The sequence below is a fragment of the Nicotiana tomentosiformis genome, chromosome 12, assembly GCF_000390325.3.
Source record: "Nicotiana tomentosiformis chromosome 12, ASM39032v3, whole genome shotgun sequence".
NCBI classification, from domain to species: Eukaryota; Viridiplantae; Streptophyta; class Magnoliopsida; order Solanales; family Solanaceae; genus Nicotiana; species Nicotiana tomentosiformis.
Window position 1 is genome coordinate 41,677,565 of NC_090823.1, and position 11,188 is coordinate 41,688,752.

At 36.9% G+C, this 11,188-nt stretch overlaps 1 non-coding gene across 1 annotated transcript; it reads left to right on the plus strand.

The window, feature by feature from the left end:
- Positions 1-863: 863 nt before the first annotated feature.
- On the plus strand, positions 864-970 carry LOC117273586 (small nucleolar RNA R71). The gene has a single exon (XR_004503590.1). It is a non-coding gene; the product is annotated as a small nucleolar RNA R71 (small nucleolar RNA).
- The last annotated feature ends 10,218 nt before the right edge of the window (positions 971-11,188 follow it).

The window sequence follows — 11,188 nt, forward strand, 5'->3', positions numbered from 1 at the left end:
TCGGGCCTTTCTTCTTTTTATCAACATCATTCTTCAGTTGCTCCCCACTTTATTTTTCAAGTATCACCTCTTTTTGGATCAGGGTGGGATCTTTCAACACCCTCCCACTTATCAGAGTTACAACATTCACTGTTTCTTTGGGATTCTTTTCACTGTCATCAGGGAGAGTGTCTGGGAACCTCTCAGATAATATTATTGCGATCTGTCCCACTTGTCTCTCCAGGTTTCGCAAACCAGTGCCCAATTCTTTGATAGCTACTCCACGAGCGTCCAGCATCTCATCTGTCTTGATAATGAAAGACTTCATTAGAACCTCTAGACCAGGCTGGATGGGCTATTGAGGCTGAAATTGCTACCTCTGCTAATTTTGGTATGCTGGAGCTCCTTGTCCATGCGGTCTAGAGTTATTTTGCTGCCAAGCATTCACAGTACCTCCAGGTGAACTCCATAAAAAATCGGGGTGCCTCTGACCCATTGCATTGAAATTGTTGTTTCCCAAAACATTTACTTCCTTAGTTGAGGCTTGTCACTCATGAGTAGGGTGTCCTCTTCCACATATATCACAAGTTGTGTGAGGCTCACTTTGTATCGAGGCTAAGGCCAGCTTCCTTATCTCTTTGGCCATAGCATCAAGTTATACCTACACATATGTGTTAGCATCAACCTGGTGAACACCAGTTGATCTTCTTCTTTCCGCACTCTCAGAGGGGCATTGATTTGCATCTCCAGATAGCTCATCTAAAATTGTAACTATCTCCTCTGGAGTCTTCTTCATCAACGGGCCTCCAACTACATTGCTCAATATTCTACGTGAGGCCAGTGACAATCCATCCCAAAAGTCCTGGAGTTGAATCCAGAGTTCAATTCTGCTATGTTGACACTTTTGAACAATCTCTTTAAACCTCTTCCATGCTTCAAAAACCGTTTCAGTATCTTTCTGGCAGAAGTTATGTATTTCTCTTCTAAACATGCCCATTTTAGCTGAGGAGAAATATTTATCAAGGCATTTTCTGGTCATCTCCTCCCATGTTCTAATCAAACCTACGGGCAAGCTTCGAATCCACTGCTTTGCATCATCTTTGAGCGAAAAGGGGAATGCCTTTAAGTACATTGCATATTGTGACACCCTATTGTATTGAAAGGTGTTCATAATCTCCTTGAAGTCCATTATATGTTTATTTGGATCTTGGTTTGGCTTCCCTCTGAAGACACAACAATTCTGTAGGGTTTGAAGCAACAGTTGCTTCAATTCAAAGTTGTTTGCTGAAATTGGAGGTAGTCTAACACTTGATAAACCTTAATTGTAGACCGGTCTAGTATAATTGCCAAGTGGTCTCCCAGGCATGAGAGCTATATTTTCGAACTGGTCTGCACCCAAGGGTTGGTTTTGAGCAATTCTACGACCCCTCTCTTCTTCGTAGATAATCTGTGCATCTCTAATAACTGCTTCTTCAGCATCCCATACAACTTGTTCTCATCTTTCGGCTACTTCTCTCGCAGCCAAATCTACATTATCATCACCATTTCCAGCCATGCCTTCTTTGGTTGAGGATTGCCCAACCTTTTCTGATGTCTTAGTGAGATTTCTTTCCTTCTATAGATGTCGCAGTTGTTTTTCTATCTCAGGCTCATATGGTAGAACTTCTTTCATAGAAGCTCGAGTCATGCACCAATCTACACCTGTAACCTGCGCACAGTCAACGAACACCAAATGTAAAAAGGGAAAAATAAAATAAAATAAAAAGAAAAATTTCTGAATTAGCACTACAATCTATTTCAAACACTATTGATTGCCAATCCCCGGAAACGATGTTAAGATTTGACGAGCTCGAAACACAAACTTAAATTATGCTTGCTAATCAAATATAGTATAATATAATATCGTATCCACAAGGATTAGATTTAAATAGTATTATCATAGTTTCTAGATTGATTACTATCCAAGATGATCAACTATTGAGATTTATATGATTTCTAACTAAAATTAATTAAGATTCTAAAGCTATTGACTAATGATAATCAAAATAAAGAATAAACAAAGAAAGTTATCACTGGGAGAATATAGGGTTTTGAGAGGATAGGTACAAGATAATTGTTTGGGATCTAGCTCTAGATAATTCACTTCTAATGTTCAAGTGAGTCTCTCGAATTCACTCAATTATTAGTTCAAATGTTCAGCAAAAACTCCTCACTCGATTAAGTTTTAACCTCACAAGATGAACCAATATAAGCACGTGAAGATATGCAAGAATGCGTAGTGTATTGGTCATTAGGAGAACCTCTCTCGATTATTCTCCTAACTAGGTTTAATCAATGATTCAACTAGCCTCTTTCGATTACTAAAAAGAATTAATGAACTCAACCAACAATATAATGCAAAGATATCACCTATTATGCCTCTCTCGATTGCATGAACTAGTGAATATAGATGCAATAATTAAATCATCCAAAAATTCTTTAATACATAAAACTAGAGTTATAATCCACAAGCAATCATCAATACACCAAATCCATCAAACCCTAAAGAGAACTACTCCATAGATATGTTGCAATTCATCACAAATATAATTAAAGTATAGGAAAACATAAATTCGATCCAAACTCGGGTCTTGAGTGAGTAAGGAATGATGAAATCCTTGTGCTTTTGATCCTCCAACTCCTCCTTAGCTTCCTTAGGTCTAAAGTGTGTCAAAAGTCTAGAAAATAACGTTTTTCCATGTATATATACCAAGTAGGGTCGGGCCTATACGAAATCCCTCTTTCCTAGCTGAAATAGAAAAACTTGCAAACTTATTGCTTTTCATGCGTTCGGTCGTAAACTCTTTGTACTTAGCTTGTCTGACAGAATTTTGTACAGATGCTACGCACTATGCCACGCACTCTGCCTAACATTAGTGTATTTTTCTGTCAGATCTCAGAAACCCATCATTTGAACTTTGTCAATCTTCTGACATAAATTTACCCTAGTGCATCTCACTATGCGTCACCCAAGGCGTCGCTTTAGTGCATTTCTTCATATGTGGCTTCTTCCTTGATTTTTGACGTTCAGAAGTGATCCTCGACCCCCGAACACCATCTTGGCTTAATCTTTTGATCTTGTACTCATACTTCAAAGCTCTAAATAGCTCGAATTAGTTCCACAATATCTACATAAATCGAAAGCATTCCTACACGGCAAAAAATACGCAATAAATTCAAAATACTACAATTTAATGCTCAACAGAAGTAAAGTGCAGTGAATTAGAGTGCAATAAGTGACTAAAACACAAGATTATAGTCTATCATCAACACCTCAGACTTAACCCATTGCTCGTCTTCGAGCAATCAAACTACACTTCATATAGACATGACATTTTTAAACAACTCTCATAACTCATCACACCAAGAATATTTAAAACAGATTAAACATAATACCGTAATATCCTAGCCTCAAGATTTGACTCAAAAGCACCACATATTATTTATAACCCGCTCACTTACTCTAATACATAGGTCAAGCATTACCTTTCCTTCGTGAATCAAGTGCCCCCACACAACAATAGAGAGTAGTTCCACACACAATAGAATTTAAGAACAATTAGGAACTCAAGAAAGAAACAATTCACTCACTCTCAGAAACAACATCCATATGCCACAAAAGACATACCATAGGTTTGCCCGTAGTGTACTACTCTACTAATTGAGCTTATTCAGTCAAAGATCAAATAGGACTTTAACTGGTTGTACTGTAGGCTGCGGGATGGATAGGATATATTTAGATATAAGAGTGACTACACCTTCCTAAGAACTTTTAAAACATATAATTAACAATCCAAAACCCCACACTTATGTCAAAACCAGAACTCCACCTTTACATAAATAAACATTAACTCCTAACTTCTTTAAGCACAAAAACATCAAGGGTCACCACTATCAACGAATAGTTTGCACAACAATACAAACTTTTTTTTCTTTTGTCTTTCAATTCAAGTGGCTCTTACTTTCTCAATACAATGCACCTTTCTTCTTATTTCATTAGTTCCACTCAAAAATCAAATCAACCATCCCACACTTCAACTTTTACATAGTTCATACCAAATTCAAGTGCTCACGAGAGATACAAGATTCAAATAGATGGTCAATTCGAATAAATGGGTAAGGCTTGTAATGTGGTTGCCAAAGAAATATGATTACATGCTCAAAGGGATTAACTATGATACATAGCAATTAGGTGGGTTAAAGCATCTAATTGGCTCAACAAAGAAACGCCTATATCACTTCCAAGACTGAACAAAACTACTATTTTGCTTTGCAAATACATGGGGAAAGTTTTATACATCAAATGCAATACACAGAATAACACAAAACCTCACACACACATGGCACATAACCCACTCAGGATTGGACTATCAAGACACTCTAGTCAAAGCAGTTAAGAAAAGTTAAGATCATACAATTTACGGTACTTATTACAAGAGTCAAAAACTCAGCCTCATCGTCAGAACTAAAGCACTCATTGTTTTCAAGGCATAATAATGTCAAGAGACATTGCTTTTAATTCAAATCATAGCACAAGGATTTCTACTCCTAAAAAAATAAAAACTAACTATACCCGGTTCAAATAAAACCCTTGAAAAAGAACCGCGTCACAAAAAAAAATCAAGGGGGACTTGTTACACTACCTAACAAAAGAAAATCTTTTTATCTTTTTCTTTCAACTTTCATCCCTCAAGAAACCTGTCGATATCCATCGTCAGGAAAAATCGAAAATTTTAATATTCTTATGATTTTTTTCAATTTGTTCTATCTCAAACTAACACATATACAAACGACATACAATTATCCCCCACCCCACACTTTAAGTTATGGCATGTCCCCATGACACTCAATTAAAAAGCACAAGGTAAAGGAAACTGCTCTGAATATCTAGTCGAGATTTGAGTCGAAGTTGGGCTCCATTCCTCGCCTTCAGACTAATGCGCACATCTATGCCGACAACTTCTTCTCAGCCTTTTTTGTGGTACACACCACCTTTATCTTTCTCACTCAGTGCAACCTTCTCTTTTGAGCCCGTCACTTTTCACTCAATACTCGCAGCTGGTTTTTCTTTTGTGCCCCCTTTGCTATATTCATATCAAAAGTCACCGTTTCGTCACCCACTCTAAGCATGAGTTTCCTCTCATGTATATCTAATATAGCTCTACCTGTTGGTAAGAATGGTCTTCCTAGGATGAGTGGATCTTCTTGTTCTCCTCCATATTCCCCACTATAAAGTCTACAGAAAATACAAACTTATCCACCCGAACTAATATATCTTCCACTATTCCATCGGGTATTAAAGTCATCTGGTTCGCCAGCTGCAAAGATATTGGCATCAACCTTATCTCTCCAATTTCCTTCTCCAGTTTCCTGTAAATAGATAGAGGCATTAAATTAATTGAGGCACCAGAATCACATAACGATTTATCAAAATGCATAGTTCCTACAAAGCAAGGTATAGTAAAACTCCCTGGATCTCCACACTTTTGTGGGAGTTTATTTTGTAAGATCGCACTGCAATGCTCTGTGAGCGTGACCACTGAGGTCTTCTCGATTTTCCTTTTCTTTGTAAGGATCTACTTCAAGAATTTGGCATAAGCAGGCATTTGTGAGAGCACTTCTATGAATGGTAAATTCACATGAACCTATTTCACCACATCCAAAAATTTCTCAAACTGCTTGTCCAGCTTTTCTCTACATAACTTTCGAGGGAAAGGTAAAGCAGGCATATGTTTGCTCTCCTCGTGTTCCTCCTTTTTTTCTTTTTCTTACTTCTTCTCCCTCTCAGTTTTCATCGGGCCTTTCTTCTTTTTATCAATATCATTCTTCAGTTGCTCCCCACTTTTCCTTTCAAGTATCACCTCTTTTTGGATATTTCAACACTCGCCCACTTTTCAGAGTTTCAACATTCACTGTTTCTTTAGGATTATTTTCAGTGTCATCAGGGAGAGTGTCTGAAACCCTCTCAGATAATATTATTACAATCTGTCCCACTTGTCTCTCCAAGTTTCGCAAACCAGTGCCCAATTCTTATAGAGCCAATTTGGGAATTTGGCTCATTATCTCATATTTTAAACCTTGGACTTGGGAGAGGTGATTTTGGGGTAAGTGATTTTTACATACTTTTTGGCATTATTTCAAGAATCTACTTGGATTATTAGCACCCAAACATATGTGATTTTAAGGGAAATTTGGGGTTTTTTTTGCTACAACTTAAGAAAATGAAAATTTGGGGATTTGAGGTATAATTTGGACTTGGTTTTGGAATCAAATCACGTATTTCGACTCGTGGGGTTATGGATAGTCGGGATCTACCCCTTGACTTGAGTTTTGACCATATGGGCCCGGGGTTGACTTTTGTTGACCTTTTGGGAATTAAATAAAGATGTAAGCTTTATTGTTTGGAATTGGTTCCTATATCCTTATTTGATGTTATTGATTTGTATTTTTGCAAGATGTGACTAGTTCGGAGGCCATTGAGAGGCAAGGGATTTTTGGAGTATTGATTCTCGTGCGTTTGAGGTAACTATGCTGGAGTGTGTTTTCCCGTAGGCTATGATGTTTGCTATATTTTGGGAGTGATGCATATGCAAGGTGAGGAGTACATATGCATGCAAAATGATTATTCATTATCTGGGTAGATTTAGGCTATTATATGCCTTGTTTTGCTATCATGCTTCTTTGATTCCATGGTTTCTTCACTCGTTTAACTACGGGAGCTATTATTCATGCTAGAAATCATGTCTAGGCTATGTGCTTATCTGTTTGAGACATGATAGGACTATTTTTGTTGTGTTGAGCTATTTGCCTTAACTGTAGTAATATTTTCAATCATGATATTATATCCGCATATTATATCTCTGTCTTTGTGCACTCTTTATATGTTATCTCACATGTTGCTAGTATTCGTATTTGTGTAACATGAGTTTAATATGAGTTGTGGCACGTTGGTATATTGTGTGCGGTATTTTTGATCATGCTATTGTGAGATATGATCATATTGAGACTTGAGGAGATTGACGACTAATCTTTGGCCGTAGAGTCATGTTGATATTAATTGTGAGGGGATACAACGTCAGGTCCCATATTGGGCTAAGTGATATTGGCCGAGGACTTTTGATCCGATCAGCGCCTGGGCTAGGGTCCGCCCCTCTGGAGTCAGGTATAATTCTGTGAGTTCATGCACATGCTATGTGCTTAGTGAGGGACTTAAGCCAGGCACCCGCACATGGATGAGTGTGTATGTGTTGATGATTCAAGGGCTTCAAGTTAGGCACCGAGAGTGTAGTGAAATTATGATTGAGGGGTATTTGTGCCGGGCATTATGTATGTGCCGAGACTGTATTTACTTGATGATTAAACTATGACGTTGTTGATTTTGGCATGTATATTAGGGCAAGGAGTTGTATTATCCTCATGCTAATTGATATTTGATGTCTTTAACATCGATACCTTGACTGATAAATTAGGAAAGCATTATTATTTTTCTCTTATTGTGATAAAGATGAATCTGATATAATTGAGCTATTTTTCCTTTACTATTGTTATGTTGTTATTGCCTGTTGAAAGAAATTATTGGATTTTTCCAATCTCGTCACTGCTTTTAGATCAAAAGTAGGCTTGTTACTTGTTGAGTACATGTGATCGATTGTACTCATATACACTTTGCACTTCATGTGCAGATCCAGGTTTTGCTGATCGTGGTAGTTTCTAGTGAGCCAGATCCGGACTAGTTGGAGATTTCGAAGTAGCACTGTTATTCCATTCGCAGGCCTTAAAGTCCCTTCCCTTATTTCATGTTAATACTGTTTAGTATTTTAGAGAGTATAGTATATGGCCCTGACCTAGTATTTAGTATTCTATAGTGATCATGCACTCGGTGACACCAGAGTTTGGGATGGTTTTCAGTTGTATCCTTGTTTTGACTTCAGTTATTTATACTATTCCGCTATTGAGACTATTTAATACTGTTGTTGGTGTCTCTTTCTGCATATTGGTTGTTTTATTTCCTAACAAGTAATGTTAGGGGTCATCATGGCTTCGATGGGATTTTGGGTCGTGACAGGCGCCTAGCCCGCTCGCTAGGCAAGCCAACACTTAACAACAACAATAGAATCCAATTATTAAGCCATTGGTTTTATGATATAAATAACAATACACAATAAATCTCAATTTAATATCATAAGTACAAAATCAGAGACAAGGTCTAAACATGACCATAACTATCTAACAATGCCCAAAACTAAATGTCATTACATCACTGTCACAAATCAAAATCCCACCTAGTCGTGATAGCACCAAACACCATATGCTAGGTAAGCCAAACAATAAATAACACAACTGAAATGAAAGATAAGGAATAAAAAATGAGTAAGAAGGTGAAAATCCATAAAATTACCCCCAAGGATTGGTAGTACTATCACGAACCAAATCCCACCAACGAGATATAATAAGACTAGGTAAGCCAATCATATTGACAATAATATTTTTCATCAAACATGATATAGTAAGACTGAATTTAACACAACATCAAAAATGGTGATAATATAAACCTGAATGGCAATACACAATACAACTTCCCAAAATCAGGTAGTACATAGACATTAGCTCTAAACCAAATATATAAAGAAGTATCAAATACTATATTGTTTGAATGTGAAAATAAGAGTATCAACATAGAGGATGGGACTCCAAAGAACTGTGACGGTCATGCAACACTACCTTGTATCCTCGTGAACAATGTATACACTCACCCTAGAAGTCTGCAGCCTCCAACACCCGAATCTGCATAAAAATATGCTGAAGTATAATATGAGTACGTCACAATATGTACTCAGTAAGTATCAAAACTAACCTCGGTGAAGTAGTGATGAGATTTAATTTATGTGATGTTCACTAATCAATGAACCTGTGTAATATATATATATATATATATATATATATATATATATATATATATATATATAACAACTTGCAACAAGAATATATAACAGAGTACAAAAACCAATAATCTCATTAAAATATGTGATAACAACTCAATGTAGGAAAATCCACTTTTGAAAAACGAATTATCAAATAGAAAGAAAGGCATATGCTTGCAGGTTAGATACAACTTAAAATCTTGTTGAAATACACGACGAGGTTTAAAGAATACATTTGCATGATCAAAATGTCACTCTCGTGCTCCACATTTCATCAATATGAATTCCACCCTTATGCTCCATACCCCCTTATGCTCCAGACCTTAACTCAATAACAATATCAATCATTATTCTCTATAACCCAACACAATAAGAATATCCACCCTTATGCTTCACATTTTGTCACAATAACAATTTCCGCCCACCATGTCCATATGTGCCGTAATCATAACTATGCAATATACCAAATTGTCATCAAAAGACATAGGCCCATAATCTATCAATAAATGCACAAGGACACGATAACAATAAAATGTGGATGAGTGTTCAACATATAAAAGATGACCACAACCAAACCAATTGTAGCAAACAAGTTCATGTAGTCACAAAGTGATTAAGCGTGTTTCATATTAAGCATTTCATCAAAGTAACGCATATTAGAAGCCTAAGGTCAAAACCTATCATAAACCACACATAGTACCCGTTTACATACTCGTCACCTCACGTACACGTCACTTTACACATAACACAATTAGGAAAATAAGGCCTAATCCTAAGGGGTATTCTCCCACATAAGGTTAGGCAAGATGCTTACCTCAATAAGCCAAAATCAATCCTCTAAAATAGCCTTTCCTCTAAACATCACCTTCGTCCGGCTCAAATCTAGCCAAAAATAACTCAATAATAACAAATAATTCTACAAGAATCAATTCCAAACAATAAAGTTCCAATCTTTATGGAATTCCCAAAAAGTCAACAAAAGTCAACCCCGAACCCACACGGTCAAAACCCGACTCAAGGGGTAGATCCTGACTATCCATAATCCCATGAGTCCAAATATGTGACTAGATTCCAAAATTGAGTCCAAATCAACTCTCAAATCCCCAAATTTTTATTTTTCAAAACATAGTAAGAAACCCCCAAAACTTCTCTTCCAAATTCCATAATCTTGGTGTAATAATGCATGGGAAACAGATATAACATCAAAATCAAGTTGAAATCACTTGACCTCTTGCCTTGAGTGAAAATACTCTTCAAAAATAGCTCCTTTCCAAGTCGAGGGTTCAAAATATGAGCAAATGGGTCTAAGTCCCAAAATGGCTCTAGTAATATCAGTTGTAGATGCAACACTACTTTTAATCTTCCTGAACAGTCAAAGCTCACTCTTGAGGACCGCTACCTCCAGTACCTGAATCTGCACAAAAATATACAGAAATATAGTATGAGTACGAGACAAGATGTACTCAGTAAGTATCAAGACTAACCTCAGTGAGTAGTGACGAGGTTCAAGTCATAGATATTAATGCCACCCTTATACTCCATATTTCATCAACAAGAATGACACCCTTATACTCCACCTACCATCACAATAATGATATCCGCCCCAACATGTCCACATGTACCATAAACATAACAATTCAAGATAATATTTTATCATCAAGAGATATATTCTCGTAATTTTTCAATAAAGTTCTCGAGGACATAAAGACAATAGAATGCAGATGTGTGCTCAAGAGATCTTACAATCAAATTAAGGCAAAGCAGAAGCCTATAGTCTAATCATGTCATTTTGATACATAGCACCCGCATATACGCTTGTCACCTTGCAAGTATGTCGCATCATATACATTAAAATTAGAAAAATAAGGTTAGTATTTGTCTTCCCTAAATGTTGATTGATTAGATTTGGGACATTTGGAGGCTAGTAAAAAAGGAAAGTATTTATTGGATTTGAAGTTGTTCCGGAAGGAGCTAAGTATTTTTCTAGACTTGGCTTGACGGAATCTACCTTAGGAAATTTACTTTCTTTGATTAATCGCTATGTATTGGGGCATCATATATACGTGATAGTGAGTGTATATGAAATTTCCATGGATTATTCCAGCTCAGGGTAGTTTTTAGGCGACGTTATGCCTTGGATTGACTTCATATACTATTTATGACATGTTACTTCCCTTGTATGTGTCACACCCCAAAATCGGGGAGTGCGACTGGCGCTCAACCGAGTGAACCCGGCCGAGCAAGCCTAT